The sequence below is a fragment of the Dermacentor albipictus genome, chromosome 6 (assembly GCF_038994185.2).
Source record: "Dermacentor albipictus isolate Rhodes 1998 colony chromosome 6, USDA_Dalb.pri_finalv2, whole genome shotgun sequence".
NCBI classification, from domain to species: domain Eukaryota; kingdom Metazoa; phylum Arthropoda; class Arachnida; order Ixodida; family Ixodidae; genus Dermacentor; species Dermacentor albipictus.
Window position 1 is genome coordinate 9600223 of NC_091826.1, and position 13630 is coordinate 9613852.

A 13630-nucleotide genomic window follows, 5' to 3' on the forward strand; every position below is an offset into this window, starting at 1 on the left:
CATCTTCACCACATAAAGGACAGTGCAGAGAGGGAGCCAGATGCGGATGGAATTAGAAGGCGGTTGGTAATTCCAAGAAAATTGGCAATTGCCCACGAAGGACGTAGTTCTTGATGAAATTCCATTCGCGGTGTACCGTTAGACTAGCATTTTTTTGTACTCTTTGGTTTTACGTGCCAAAACCACGATTTGATTATGAGGCGCGCCATAGTGGGGGATTCAGGATTAATTCTGACTACCAGGGGACCTTTAACGTGCCCCCAAAGCAAGAAACACGGGTGTTTTTACATTTCGCTTTCTTCCAAATGCAGTCGCCGCGAGCGGTATTTGATGGATGGATGGATGGATGGATGGATGGATGGATGGATGGATGGATGGATGGATGGATGGATGGATGGATGGATGGATGGATGGATGGATGGATGGATGGATGGATGGATGGATGGATGGATGGATGGACGGACGGACGGACGGACGGACGGACGGACGGACGGACGGTGCTAAGCGGACGGACGGACGGACGGACGGACGGACGGATGGATGGATGGATGGATGGTGCTAAGCGGACGGACGGACGGACGGACGGACGGATGGACGGATGGACGGACGGATGGATGGATGGATGGATGGATGGATGGATGGATGGATGGAATGAGCGTCCCCTTAGGAAGGGGGGGTGGGTAGCGCCACCAAGCTTTTGCCATATGATTTTGCTATTTTACTGACTAATGTCCTACCTAGGTTAAAACAAAGAAAACAACCACGATGAATTCCCATAACCGAATTTTGTGACCCCTATTGTGAACTTTGTTTTTTGTACGTCTCCGTTTTTTGCCGTTTCCCGGCTTTTCTTCCACCAATCTTCCAATCGCCCCTTACTAATCTATATTGCGGACATGCTTACTTTTCCCATGCTCTCGCTGAATCCAAGGGCTTCAAGGAGGCCAGTGGTGTCTAAATCGACGGCTGGGCAGATATCTTCACATTCTAATAAAACATGCTCCATCGTTTCCCTAGTTTTACCGCAGCAAGCACATGCTTCTTCTTCCTTCTTATATCTCTCTTTATAAGTGCATGTTATAAGGCATCCTGATCTCGCTTCGAAAAGTAAGGAGCTTCCCTTTGAGTTATCATAAATTGTTTCTTTCCTGATTTCGTTTCTTCCTCTTAAGTAGTTACTCATGGCAGGTTTCTTTTCCATTGCCGCCACCCATGCGATTATTTCAGCCTCTGACTTTCCACTTGACGTTCTCTGTTGCTGCGTACGTTGCTCATCCTACAGGCCGCATACTTGTTGGTAAGCTTCCTAGTTATTTTCCTCCACTGTGAATCAATGTTTTTCCTGTACAGATACAGCGTGGCGTGTGACTGTAGTGCCGCTCCTCCTCCTGTACGACGACGACGACGACGACGACGACGACGACATCATCAACAACAACAACACTTTTACTCAATTGCACATACTGAAATCCAGGAACGACTATTGCAGGAGTAGGTGCAGGTCTAAATTACAAAAAAAGTAAACATGGTTATAGCAACGCAATGATAAATATTAATGATACATATTATTAATATTATTAATAATGATAAATATAAAAAAATAGAGGAAGTGTTATTAGGCTGCATTATCAGTTAGTGCGGCGAAAAGTTTATATTATGGGAGGGAACGATTATTGCCAGCTAGAGAATTCCATAAGTACGTGGACCAAAGTATGGGGCCAAAGCAAATAAAGTTGAAACCTATATTATTGTTTTTCTATCAATTTCTTATTAATTATAATCCAATCCGAGGACCAAGCAGCCGCACAAGAGAACAGGAGAACACAGAGCGAGAACACAATTTACAAGCATTTATTAAACATGAAAAACATTATTCAAAATGTGAAGCAGAACAGATCAAATTTGATGCGGAACTGACCAACACACGTTCTTGTTCCACGATATGACACAGTTGCTTTATTGTGTTGCGACCAAAAAAAGGTAGTCGAAGCTACTAACGCGTTGCGGATTTAGTCCGCGCCAATTTTACCTACAGCTTCTATTACCGTGTGTCTCATACCCGCTACACCACCAACTTGAACACCGGCGCGGACTACCTGGACAATTGCACGTATTGCTATGGCGATTAGGGGAATAAAGTAGCCCTCTTCAGTTTCTTCGCCGTTAGCCGAGATCTTGAGGGCCTTGAGGGCTTCGACGAGGTCTCGTCGCTCATCCGCGGTGATAGATTGGGTAAGCGCTTCTTCCAGTAGCTTCTCGAATGCGTGCGCTGTTTTTTCCGGCTTGCTCAATGTAGCGGCTTGAATTTCTGCAGTGTACACAGGAAAGAGCGCTGAAAGTTGACACACACGCAATCATGGTAGATTACTGTGCAAGGACATTCACTGGCTAAATAAAGCTTGAAGGGATTTTCAGCTTGAAGATTACCATCTAAAGAAACCCGTAAAATGCACAAATGCGCTCATGTCATTCAACTTATTGCCTAATGTCGAAGTTAAAAGATAAATTGCCGGAATTTTAGAAGTAGATTTCTTATGTGCTATTCTGTGCACCGGCTATCCCAGCTGAATTTTGCCATGATTGAAAATTTGATTTTATTTGCCTCGCAATTCCTACTACTCTCATTTAAACGTAAGTAGGCTTAATTAATAATAACGAGGAGCTTTACGCGAACGGCGCTCACTTTATGTTGATGTGCGTTGTTCATGCTATAATAATGTTTTTTATCGTTGTACACCAATAGATTTCTCAATAAGTTTGATAACATTTAATTAACATAGCTACGATCTATAAGGTGTCAGCGCAAATGTTGGGGGTGGTGGGATGTTGCTATATGATCGAGAACGGTGTTTGCAGTAACCTAGGTATTCTGTGGTCCTTTTTTTTCGACAAGAAATTAAAGCGAGCGACATTTTAAGAATATCGCGTGGCGACGCACACACGCGTTAGGGATTGCATTGCTCCGCTGCTTCATTGTCGCATTAACAGTGAGATTATTTCAGTTTGTTTTTTAGCCGGTGTGATATAACTGTTTCATGTCGCCGGCTCCCAGTCGTAAAGGCTGAATAAGTGCTCCAAGCGTCTAGCTGTTTATTTCTATCCCATTCAATTATCTGTTATCTAATCTCTTTCAGCTTTCCCTTCCTACAACCTGCAGATGACTGTTTCTACCCGGCTTGTATCACCGCGTGTCAGTCATTGCTTGGTCTGGTGACGACTCGAACGAAGAAGCGCCTAACAAACATGCAGCACGCGTCATGTCTTGTCACTTACGGCATAGATGTCCGCAGATGACCAAGGCCAAGACCACGTAGGCTTTCATGGTGGTTAGGAAGAACCTAGAATAGTTTTGAGCAATGTTCATTAATATACGCCATGTGCGAGGTTCAAGATGGTATAACGTGAGCGTTACTTTTGTGTTGCGTATACTGGTTGCTACGCTGCTGAATATTTCAGCGATGTCTAATTTCAGCGGTGTCTAAAATAGTGCTGCATGTAGTTCAGTGATCTCTTTCTTCCATTAACGTTCCTGAATTCTATTGATCAAATTGCTTGTGCATTGATTTTGTACATTTGCGCAATCTAAGTACGATCCCGGACACACACTTGTGGAACACGGGCAGAGTGAGAAAGCTTAATTTACTGGTGGGAAGCATTCGCATTAGTGTGGTGGAGGGACTATAATCGTTGCATTGCCGGAGGAAGTGCCTCAACCTGGCACAAATTCATTTTTTTTTTGCGGCAGTCGTGGTCTCGAAATTTCTGTCCCTGACTGCGAATTCGCAAGCAATATTGCAAGGAACATAAAATTCGTCTTCAAGCAGCGATTACTTAGGTAAGGTGCTTTCGATTTGTAATGAGGCGGCGCTGGATGTCGACTTGCCGTGAACGGATGAAACGTATATCTTTCCTCGCCCTCCGCCAAACAGATCTACTTTATTGTACTTCTCCATTATTTCACTCTTATTGCCTTGTATATTCTTTTAGCCGCTCTCCATGGATGCCATGAAGTCAACCGAATTTTTCTGACCTCCGCGCTTCGGATTGGTGGCATTAAATGGTATTAAATGGCATTGATGGCATTAAATTACATTCAGTTGTGTCAATGGCTTGCTGAAGCAGCCAGCCGTGGATAGAATCTCAAATGTCAAAATTCAGAGCACTCAGTCCTCGAGCATCCTGCCTTAGCCTCGAAAGGTAATTAAGCGCTTCCCTTGCAGCAGTCAGAAAAGATTTCCTTCTGGCTAGTTGGTTCTGCATGATTAAAAAGATAACACTTCTTAATTTCTCCTTATCCGTATCTATAGGACGGGCTATCCTGCGCCGTACGGGAGTCAGCCGAATCTGCTAATCTCACAACTCCGTATATTCTGCCCTCGAATGAGTTCTTATCACCTTCAGCACCGAGAGGCGCAAGTGGGGGCGGGGCCTCCGTCTCCCTGAAGTCAAGAGATCCAGTGCCACCCGCCACCTCGCAAGAACGGACGATCGATGTTAACTGAGCGGAAGGTAGCCACGGAAGTTTGAAATGAAATAATAAGTCGGTCATGTTTAAGCGGTACTTAAAATATCAGAGAACGGGAGCGCGATCTAAAGTTTGCTGGTATCCTGGGTCTCAAATGAGGAGCGACGAAAAATATAACCCATCTGCAGATTTTCGAGAATTGCTATATGTGATAAAATATTCAAGAAAATTTTCATTAGGCACTCAGAACGGTGAGAGGGCCCGTCATAATAGTCTGTACGTTATTATGACGGGCCCCCTCACAGTCGAGCTGGTAAAGTGAGGAGGGTCCCTTTATTATTCCATCGCATGCACAAGGTTTCGCTAGTCAGTGGTTGGCCCGTCTCACTGCAGTGGGGCGCACAGTAACAACGTATAGTTATTAATTGGTCTGCGGCCGCTGAAGCGGTATCTACTTAAGCACCCCCTGCTCCCCTTCCCCCTGCGATCCCTCGAGGCTACGACGCAACGGGTCGCTTCGTTCCCCTTCGCAGGATCTTCAGTGTCAGGTGTGGCGGTGAGGCATAGATAAAATAACAAGCACTGCAGAAGTCATACGAGGAAGTTAATAATGCAGCAATGTTTAAATGAAATTGCCCAAGACACGATTCAAACCCAGGGCTCCACAATCATGAGGCCAACGCTTTTGCGCAGCGCCAATAAACCAGACTGATACTACAAAGGTTCTGGATCGGCTGCTGTGACACCGTCGCTATATACTGTTATGGCGGTCGTCAGGGGCCCCTGTACTATATATATAGACAGTTCTTTTTCACTAATATATCTTGGTGGGGGTTCACTAAAGTTTCGGCTGTTGACCACTAGGAATGTACACTGGAGTAGTCACATAGCCGTGCAGGTTATTTAATATTTCCGATTCCATGCTAAAGTACTATACACCTTTAATTGACAACTACAATTGATATAGGTATATTTTAGTACATCCTCGACGTAGCGGAAATCAAAACGCAATATCCTTTTACAAAGATTCTCCTTACCTGGCAATATGCGGCAGGCCAGTTATGAAAAAAAAAAGACCGAGGACTTGCTAGTGCTTCTTACACCTGTCGCAGGAATCGATGACGTACGAGAAAGATCTAAAGCGAGCTGCCATTTTATACAGTGGGCAAAAGCGGTAGGGGCTTCAACTTTTCTTTACGAAGGAGGTTATCGAAAGCGATAACGCAAGCCACGAAGTCGGCTTGAATGCGCTATTATCTAGTAGATTGCCCGCAGGGGCGTTTTCTTTACACTTAGCTTTACTGACGCCTCTATTGACAGCGCTTGTGTTGAGCGCTTCATGTGCAATCGTTGTCTATGTGCGACGGTCGCCTCTTTGTTCCCTTTTCATGTTGTATCAGTTCCGCGTTGTTCCATATCATTGCTAAGGCAAGTTTCCAATTGCGTCATTCTAGGACGGCTCTGACAACCTAGTCCTAAATTTTGGCGTACCTCTCGTCTTAAAAAAAGTTGCTAGCTTTTGGCTCAAATATAGTGTCTTTATCTACCCAGTGTGAACAGCATTTATAATATGCACTCCGCAGGCCTTGTTTTGTCATGTTTTGACAATAGTCGTCACTTAAGTTTTCTAATACAGTTCCAGTAGCTTTTTTTGTTTATTGCTCGGTAAATAAGCTTGCCAGTCAAAAAAGTTGCGAGTCGTAAATACGCTAAATTTACACCCCAGAAGATAGCCACAATGAACAGATTCGGTTAATTTACTGCTGCTGTTGATGCTACAGCAAATTATTTAGGGTGCTATGAGACTTGCCGATAAATTTTACTAGAGTACCTAGGTCGAGGACTTTCATTTAAAACAAAAAATGAAAAATCAAAACTATCGTGGCGGTCTCTTATCGATACGCTGGCCCAACGAACTACGCAAATAAATTTGCACAAAAGCTATACAGAAGACAATGTGCCACTTTAAAGCCTCTTTAAGAAACTACACTGTAAAATATATTTCCTTAAAGCAACAGAAATTTTCTGGCAGCTGCCTTGCTAGATAATTTCTGTAAAGCTCTGTTTTCTATCTTTGTTTTTTTTCCCTGTTATTTAACAAGTTATTCCTGTTTGACATTCACAGCAATTTTGTGTTTAAAGATAGTTATCTGTTTTGTATTACAGAAAAAGTTCTGTTTTCTGTTTGCATTTTTCTGTTACTTAACATTTTTTCTGTTTCCACTGTGCAGAAGTGTGACGTGTAAAGGCAATTTTCTGTCGTGATTAATAATGGACAAACCCGGACTGTCGCCGAAACCAACGCTTTGAAAGGGCATTTCTCTTCGTGGGGACAGTTGCCGCTCTCACCAATGTTTTCGCTGAAACGTTGACTCAGATTCAGATTCAGATTTATTGGTTCCAAAAACAGAAGTAATTACATGACAAATGTACAGACGAGGGTCCCAAAGTGAAAGAACTGTAGTGGGACCCTCGGTTAATAATAACAACATTGATGGTGATATCAATAGTCAGCAAATTAGCGTATTATAAATAACATCGACAGATCAAATACATCATTAGACATGTCATTTACAATCAAACACGAAAAAGCACGTTATACAAGAAAGTCGGAAAAAAGCGTGGGTGAAATACAAGAAATGACATGTGACATAAAAGTCAAAGGTACACCGCCAGATCGTAGTTAAGTTATCGCAGGAAATGATGCTTAAGGTGATTTTTAAAAAGGGCAAGAGAAGTACAGGGTTTTATGGTTGATGCTAATTCATTCCAAAGAGAAATTGCAGCGAAGGAAGATGTTTTTTTGCCGTAATTGGTATGAACCATGGGTAATAAGAAATTGTTGTTAGCCGCAAATCTGGCCATATTATTATTCAGCAAACGGTCAGTTGCAATGAACGGAAACGTAAGGTTATTATGAAGCAACTTGTGGAGTAAGACGAGTATGTTAAACCGGAACAAATTATTAATAGGCAAGATATTATACGCGCGAAGTAACAAAGAGGCATTGTATTGCATGGAGCTAGAAGTGATAATGCGTATCGACTGATTTTGGATATGTTGAATTGATGATAAGTGACAAGCGTAAGTGTTGCCCCATGAAACAATGCCGTAATTAATGTGACTATGAATGAACGCATAATACAACGCTAGCAGAGCCTCGTGAGAAAAAAAAAGGGCGAGCTTTGAACAATGCACGTATACCAAACGCAGTCTTGTGCTTCAGATGTTGGAAGTGAGAGCGAAATGTAAGGTTAGGGTCAAGATGCATGCCAAGAAAAGTGACATCGGTGCTAACGGGAATTGAATGAATTCCAAGGTTTACTTCAGGAATAGAAGTTAAGGCCCTTTGAGCATTTTTGAATAACATAAATTTAGTGTTTGAAAGATTAAGAACTAAGTAATTGTTGCTACACCATTCTATAATGTTACTTAATGCAATATTTAATTTAGAAGTAAGAGTAGTAACAGATTTGTCAGATGAAGATATGGTTGTGTCATCTACATATAAAATGCAATGAACGCAGTTGGTGGAGTTAAGAGAATCCAGAAGATCATTAATATATAAAAGGAAAAGCAAAGGGCCCAGAACTGATCCCCGTGGTACACCTTGGTTAATACATTTTGTTACTGAGAAAGTATTTGCTGCATGTACTGTGTACGGCCGGTCAAGTAAATAATTTTTTAAGAATGTTAGCGCAGGACCGGTTATACCATAAGAGTCAAGTTTATTAAACAGGACTTGATGGTTAACCGTGTCATAAGCTTTACTGAAGTCTAAAAATAGAGATACGACTAAGTTTCCCGAATCAATACATTCTTTTATGTAGTCAGTTAGAGATAGACCAGCTAGATTTGTGGAACTTCCTGGGTGGAAACCAAATTGATTGTTCTTTAGCAATTTAAACTTTGTTAAGTAGTGATTAAGACGTTTAACAAATAATTTCTCAATTAGTTTACTAAGGCAGGACAGAATTGCAATTGGTCGGTAATTATTAACTGTGTGTTTGTCGCCTTGTTTAAAAACAGGAATAATCCTGGCATTTTTTAAAAAGGAAGGGAATGCAACTTCTTTGAACATAAGGTTAAGAATGTTACAGAGCGTGTCGCAAACTAAATGCGCAACCAGTTTTAAATGCCTGACACAAATATTGTCGAAGCCAGGCCCTGTATTTTTAAGGTTGGCAATCGTGGAGCACACTTCATTTAGTGTAGCTGGTAACAAGAAGAATGATTGTGTCGTACGTCTCAAAGTATTATGCAACTGCGCATTGCAAGTGCGCATTATGCAACTCCAGTCGATATTCCTTCTACGACTACTGTTTTGCACTCCTAGCCTCTATTTTCATGTGAACTTCTCTCATGTTGGGGTTTTCTATCGCGCGTCAAATAATCGTTATAAAATAAAAAAAATATAATCTACATGCAGCTGATCTCAAAACGAAAATTAGGCTTTTTGGTCAAAGCTGGAAATATTCAACTGTAACACAAAAAAAAAAACAAATGTCACACGTAGTGCTCGTGTGTGTCTCCGTTTTTATTTTACTCAGTTTTCTTGCGCTGCTGTTAAATATCGTCCACACTTTTTCTCTCAGTGACTGTAAGAAATGATTTGTAATTTAGGACATTGTAGACGAAAACAATTTTTTTTTTTTTTACATCAAGAGATCACTGGACAGATAAATATGAAAACATTGAAGAAGTAAAACCAAGGACACCGACCAACATAGAAGTGCTAAAAATGAAAAAAATCTAAAAGACGTTTCGGCTTCGCTACGGAAGCCTTGTTCACAATGGGATGACGGAAGGTTCAAGGAAGCTTATGTATGCTTTAGAACGTGACGTAAGCAGCGCGTGTATGACGGTGGGAGGGTTCCCTCATTTCGATTAAGCGTGTGACGTGTTTTTTGTATCTCCAGTGACTCCAGATACAGACGCGATTTTTGGTTTCTTTCTTGGCCGATAATTCTTGAGCGATCCCAGTCGATATCATGGCCCGTTGCATCCACGTGCTCGGCAAGGGCATTCGACACTGTACGCTTCTTTTCGACATCTTTCTGATGCTCTCTCAGTCTCTGTTTGAAGTTGCCGGATTCACCGATGTATGCGTAGTCGCAATCTGCGCAGGGTATCTTATATACCACGCCGGGAAACGATTCTCTCGGAAGCCTGTCCTTTCCGCCGACGAGCGCTTGCCTCAGCTTACAAACGGGCACGTGCGCCACCTCAACGTCATAACTGCGTAGAACGCGAGACAGGGTTTCGCTTATCCCTGGAACGTAAGGTATGGCAGCACGCTTTCTTGGTCGCGGATTGGTCGGACGTGCAGGATTGGACAGACGGCGCTCCACAGCAGTCAAAAAGGATGTGGGGTAGCCGCTTGCCGAGAGATCACCTCGCACGTGGTCCAAGTCAGTGGAACGGCTTTCTGCTGTGGTGCAAACGCGGTTCGTACGGTTGAGCAGTGAGGCAGCAACCGACCTTTTGTGAGCGTCAGGATGAACGGATTGAAAGTTCAGGTAGCGGCCAGTGTGTGTGTCCTTACGGTACACGCTGAACGAGAGCCGTCCATCGCGTCTGGTGACAAGTACATCTAAAAAAAGGAGTCTGCTGTCGACCTCTGTCTCAACCGTGAATTGGATGGCCTTTTCTTGACTGTTTAGGTGCGCAGTGAACGAATCCAAAGCGCTGCGCCGAATCAGACAGAAACAGTCGTCCACATAGCGCAGAAAAACTTTTGGCCTAGGGCTGAAGGCTATTCTGGACATTCCGCCATTTTCTTCGATGCGTGACGTAGGCGCGACGCAAACAAAATGGCGCTGGTGGCCCGGTTTTGCTTACGTAACGTGACGCCAACTTGACGTTTCGCCTAAGAAACTGAAATGAAGGCACTCAATGTAGCGTTATCGGTAAAGCAAAACAGTTTTGCTCCGCAGTAAAAATAAAGCAGCTATCTCAAAGCGTGTGATTATTCTGTCGAAAACGCTTCTCGCTTCCGTCGTCTGCTGCGTACAAGCCGTCGTCTGCTTCAGTAGCTCGGATGCGTGTCCCTGGAAAATGGAATGAGTAATCGCATGTTGGAGCCAACGCGCTTGTTTTCTTTCTTGAGACAACATACGCGACCTACCAGTGGTGATGCGCGCACGTTCTAGGCCACGTTATCGCTATTTCGTGAAATGCAAGTGACTCAGCCCGACTCGGCTGGCTGAGAAACGGCCGAATATCACCGATAGCGTTGCGCGCGCCAGAGATATCCACTAGAGCGACGCAAGCGCCGGCGCCGCCATCTCTTGTTCATTTCACTGGTTACTCGCACCGCGGGAGGAAACTCCAAGGCGCCGCCTTGCGTACATTTCTTTTTATAAGTTAGAAAGAGGCCGTTGTCATAACTTTTGATTGTGCGAAAAGGCATTAATCTCGATTACAATACAAATGCAGCAGTGAAAAGTGGACAACATTGCTGAAAGTTTGCTATATTCAACCAATATTATTTCGTATAAACGCGTTCTTTTAAAAAACGATGGCCCAAAACACAAATGCCAGCACCAACCGAGAGCGATGCAAATACTATGAGCACGCGTTATGAACAAAAGATTTTCGTGGTGCCAAACGACGGGGAAAATGTGGCGATACGCATTCCTCTTGGCTGCCATTGCATATGGCTGCCCATTAGCATAATTCGCGCGGCTCGTCGCAGCAAAAATTATGGCGGAAAATCTCAGCAATGGCGGCCCTGCGCAACGTCACGCATCGTCAAAATGACGTTTACGAAACAGCCCTTCCTGTGACGCTCCTCACGAGATATTCCTTCAGCCAATCAGCAAGCTGGCATGGCGCATATCTTGAATCGCCACCACATATTCGCGCAATTGCAGATGCATTGCACTGGCTTCTGCACGCTACCGCTCACATTCTTTTTGAAGCGCTAACATCACGATATATCTGCCAAGGACCAAAAAAATGTATTAGTCCATAAAATTTGCAGCTCCACGTCACGTTTCGTCATCTTGATGAAAACACAAAATTGCATTTTGCAATACTTCCGCTTCCCGGCACAAATTTCAAAACACGTGACCTCTCGACTGCCAATCAGAGAGTAAACATGGCGGATAATGGCGGCCGTGCAGCCGCCATGCGTGTCCAGAATAGAGCCCCATTTCAATGCTTCATCCCGACCAGACGGGCTTCCGTCGAACCCTCGATTTCAAATATGAAAACAGTAATATTTATAGAACTGCTTATGCGCACTATAGGTTCAGAAAACAAGCAGCATCGGTTTTCGTCCAGGCGTTATAACCGCTTAAAAGTAAATTTCCCAGGCTATAGATAAGCTTCCGCTTGCACTGGATCGGACGCGTACGTAAAAAAGGAAGAACAGCAAGAAGTACATGCCCTTTCAAAGTAAGGCAAGCGAAGTAAATCAATACGCACGTCTCTGTGTATAAGAGGCACCGATGGACAATGTACAGAAGTCCCCGACACTGTCAGTAAATTTGTTTCGAATTAGTCACGGAATGTGCTCATGCGCAAATCTGCGACACACAACAGCATGATGATGGGTGCGCAGTGTGTATGAGGAATCCTGGCAGGTGGGCATTTTGTCACAGTGTCCAGATATCGTGAAGTGCACATAGCAGCGATTTGCGTATTTTCAAAATGCAGACACAATCGAATGCTTTTTTTGATGTAAAAAGGAATTGTTGTGTAATGTCGAATATTGGTTTAACCATCGTAGCTGATTGGCAATATACCAAAAGCTCTTCTCACCTGAACGCTCTCCCCTGAAATCTAATTTCACTCTAAGGCATTTTTTTTCTTTTACATGCCGTTACATGCCAAAGGCACGATTTTATTATGAGGCACGCCGTAGGGGGGGGGGGGGGGACTCCGCATTAATTTTGAATACCAGTGAATCATTAAACATGCCCCTAATGCATGGGACAGAGGCGTTTTTGCATTTCTCCCCCATTGAAATGCGGTCGCCGCAGCCGGGATTCGATACCGCGACCTCGATCATGCTTAGCAGCGCTACACCATAGCCACTTAGCCACCACGGCGGGTGTGTGTGTGTGTTTTTCCTTTTTTTCTATAAGCCAAGGAACCAGACATTTTATGGAGCCATGTGTGGCAAAGAGCAGGTGGCAGGGCTAGCACTATGGTAAATGATGCTACAAAGAGCCAGGCTAGAGTTTGTTTCGTACAAAAAGAGAAAAGTGTTTTATTTTAAAGCAAGAAAAACCGACGGCTATGTAAGCCACATTGAAAACAAAACAGAAACAGTGAAGTACTTACTACAGTGCAAGAGAACCAGCTTATATATGAAACCATAATGATACTGAAAAAAGGAAAAAATCTCAAAGCCGCCTCAGCATTACGTTGTGGAAGACGTTTGCTTTAAAACTCTCTCGTGAAGACACCGGATTATGGAGACAACTTTTGGTGCGAGGCCGTGCTGCTTGCTTGGGCGCTTGACCTTGGTTCCTCTCTCAGGCCATCATGCTGCGATTGAACCGAAAAACAACAGTAGTGCTTTAATATATATATGGCAGTAGCATAATTTTACAAAGCTGAGTGAAACGTTTTAGCACAATACTTTTTTTGGGAAGAGTGCATGGTCAACAAGGTCTTGCAATGTGTGCGTATGTGAATACCACTTGAGAGGCCACTTCGAAATAATGTTATTACCAGCCAGACGATTTCGTTTCAGGTAAATGCAGACTATTAGTCTATGGCCAGTCAGTGGCACTTATACACTTTGAAACAAACAGCACTCACCTTGGGACAACATGTACACGCCCCCCCCCCCCCCCCTCCCCGCGCCCACACACGCACACACAAACACACAAAACACACGCACACACACAACACACAGACATACAACCCTAACACGCACAGAATACGTACGCAATTCAAACATGCACACGTACACACTGCACACATACACAATACACAGACACAACATACACACACAAACACACAACACAGACAGCTCCATGTTGGTGGTCGCTATTTGTTTAAAAAATCGAGAAACCTATACAGAACATTGTACTGAGAAGCTTCATTTTATTATTGCCAATATGCATTAAGGTAGAGAATGTGTGAACCTTCGGTTAATTGGCGCCTCTTTGGTCTTCTTTTAAGTGCAGTAAGCCCTTACAACATTTT

General features: G+C 43.5%; 1 protein-coding gene and 1 long non-coding RNA gene across 2 annotated transcripts in view; one reads left to right on the forward strand and one right to left on the reverse strand.

Moving 5' to 3' along the window:
- The window catches only part of LOC139060767 (uncharacterized), a 338288-nt gene that overhangs the window by 3353 nt on the left and 321305 nt on the right, over positions 1 to 13630 (forward strand). The gene's annotated exons all lie outside the window — the stretch shown is intronic.
- LOC139060768 (uncharacterized) lies at positions 1834 to 5639 on the reverse strand. The gene is made up of 3 exons (XR_011515027.1): positions 5503 to 5639; positions 3274 to 3338; positions 1834 to 2308 (listed from the first exon to the last, which is right to left on the reverse strand). It is a non-coding gene; the product is annotated as an uncharacterized lncRNA (long non-coding RNA).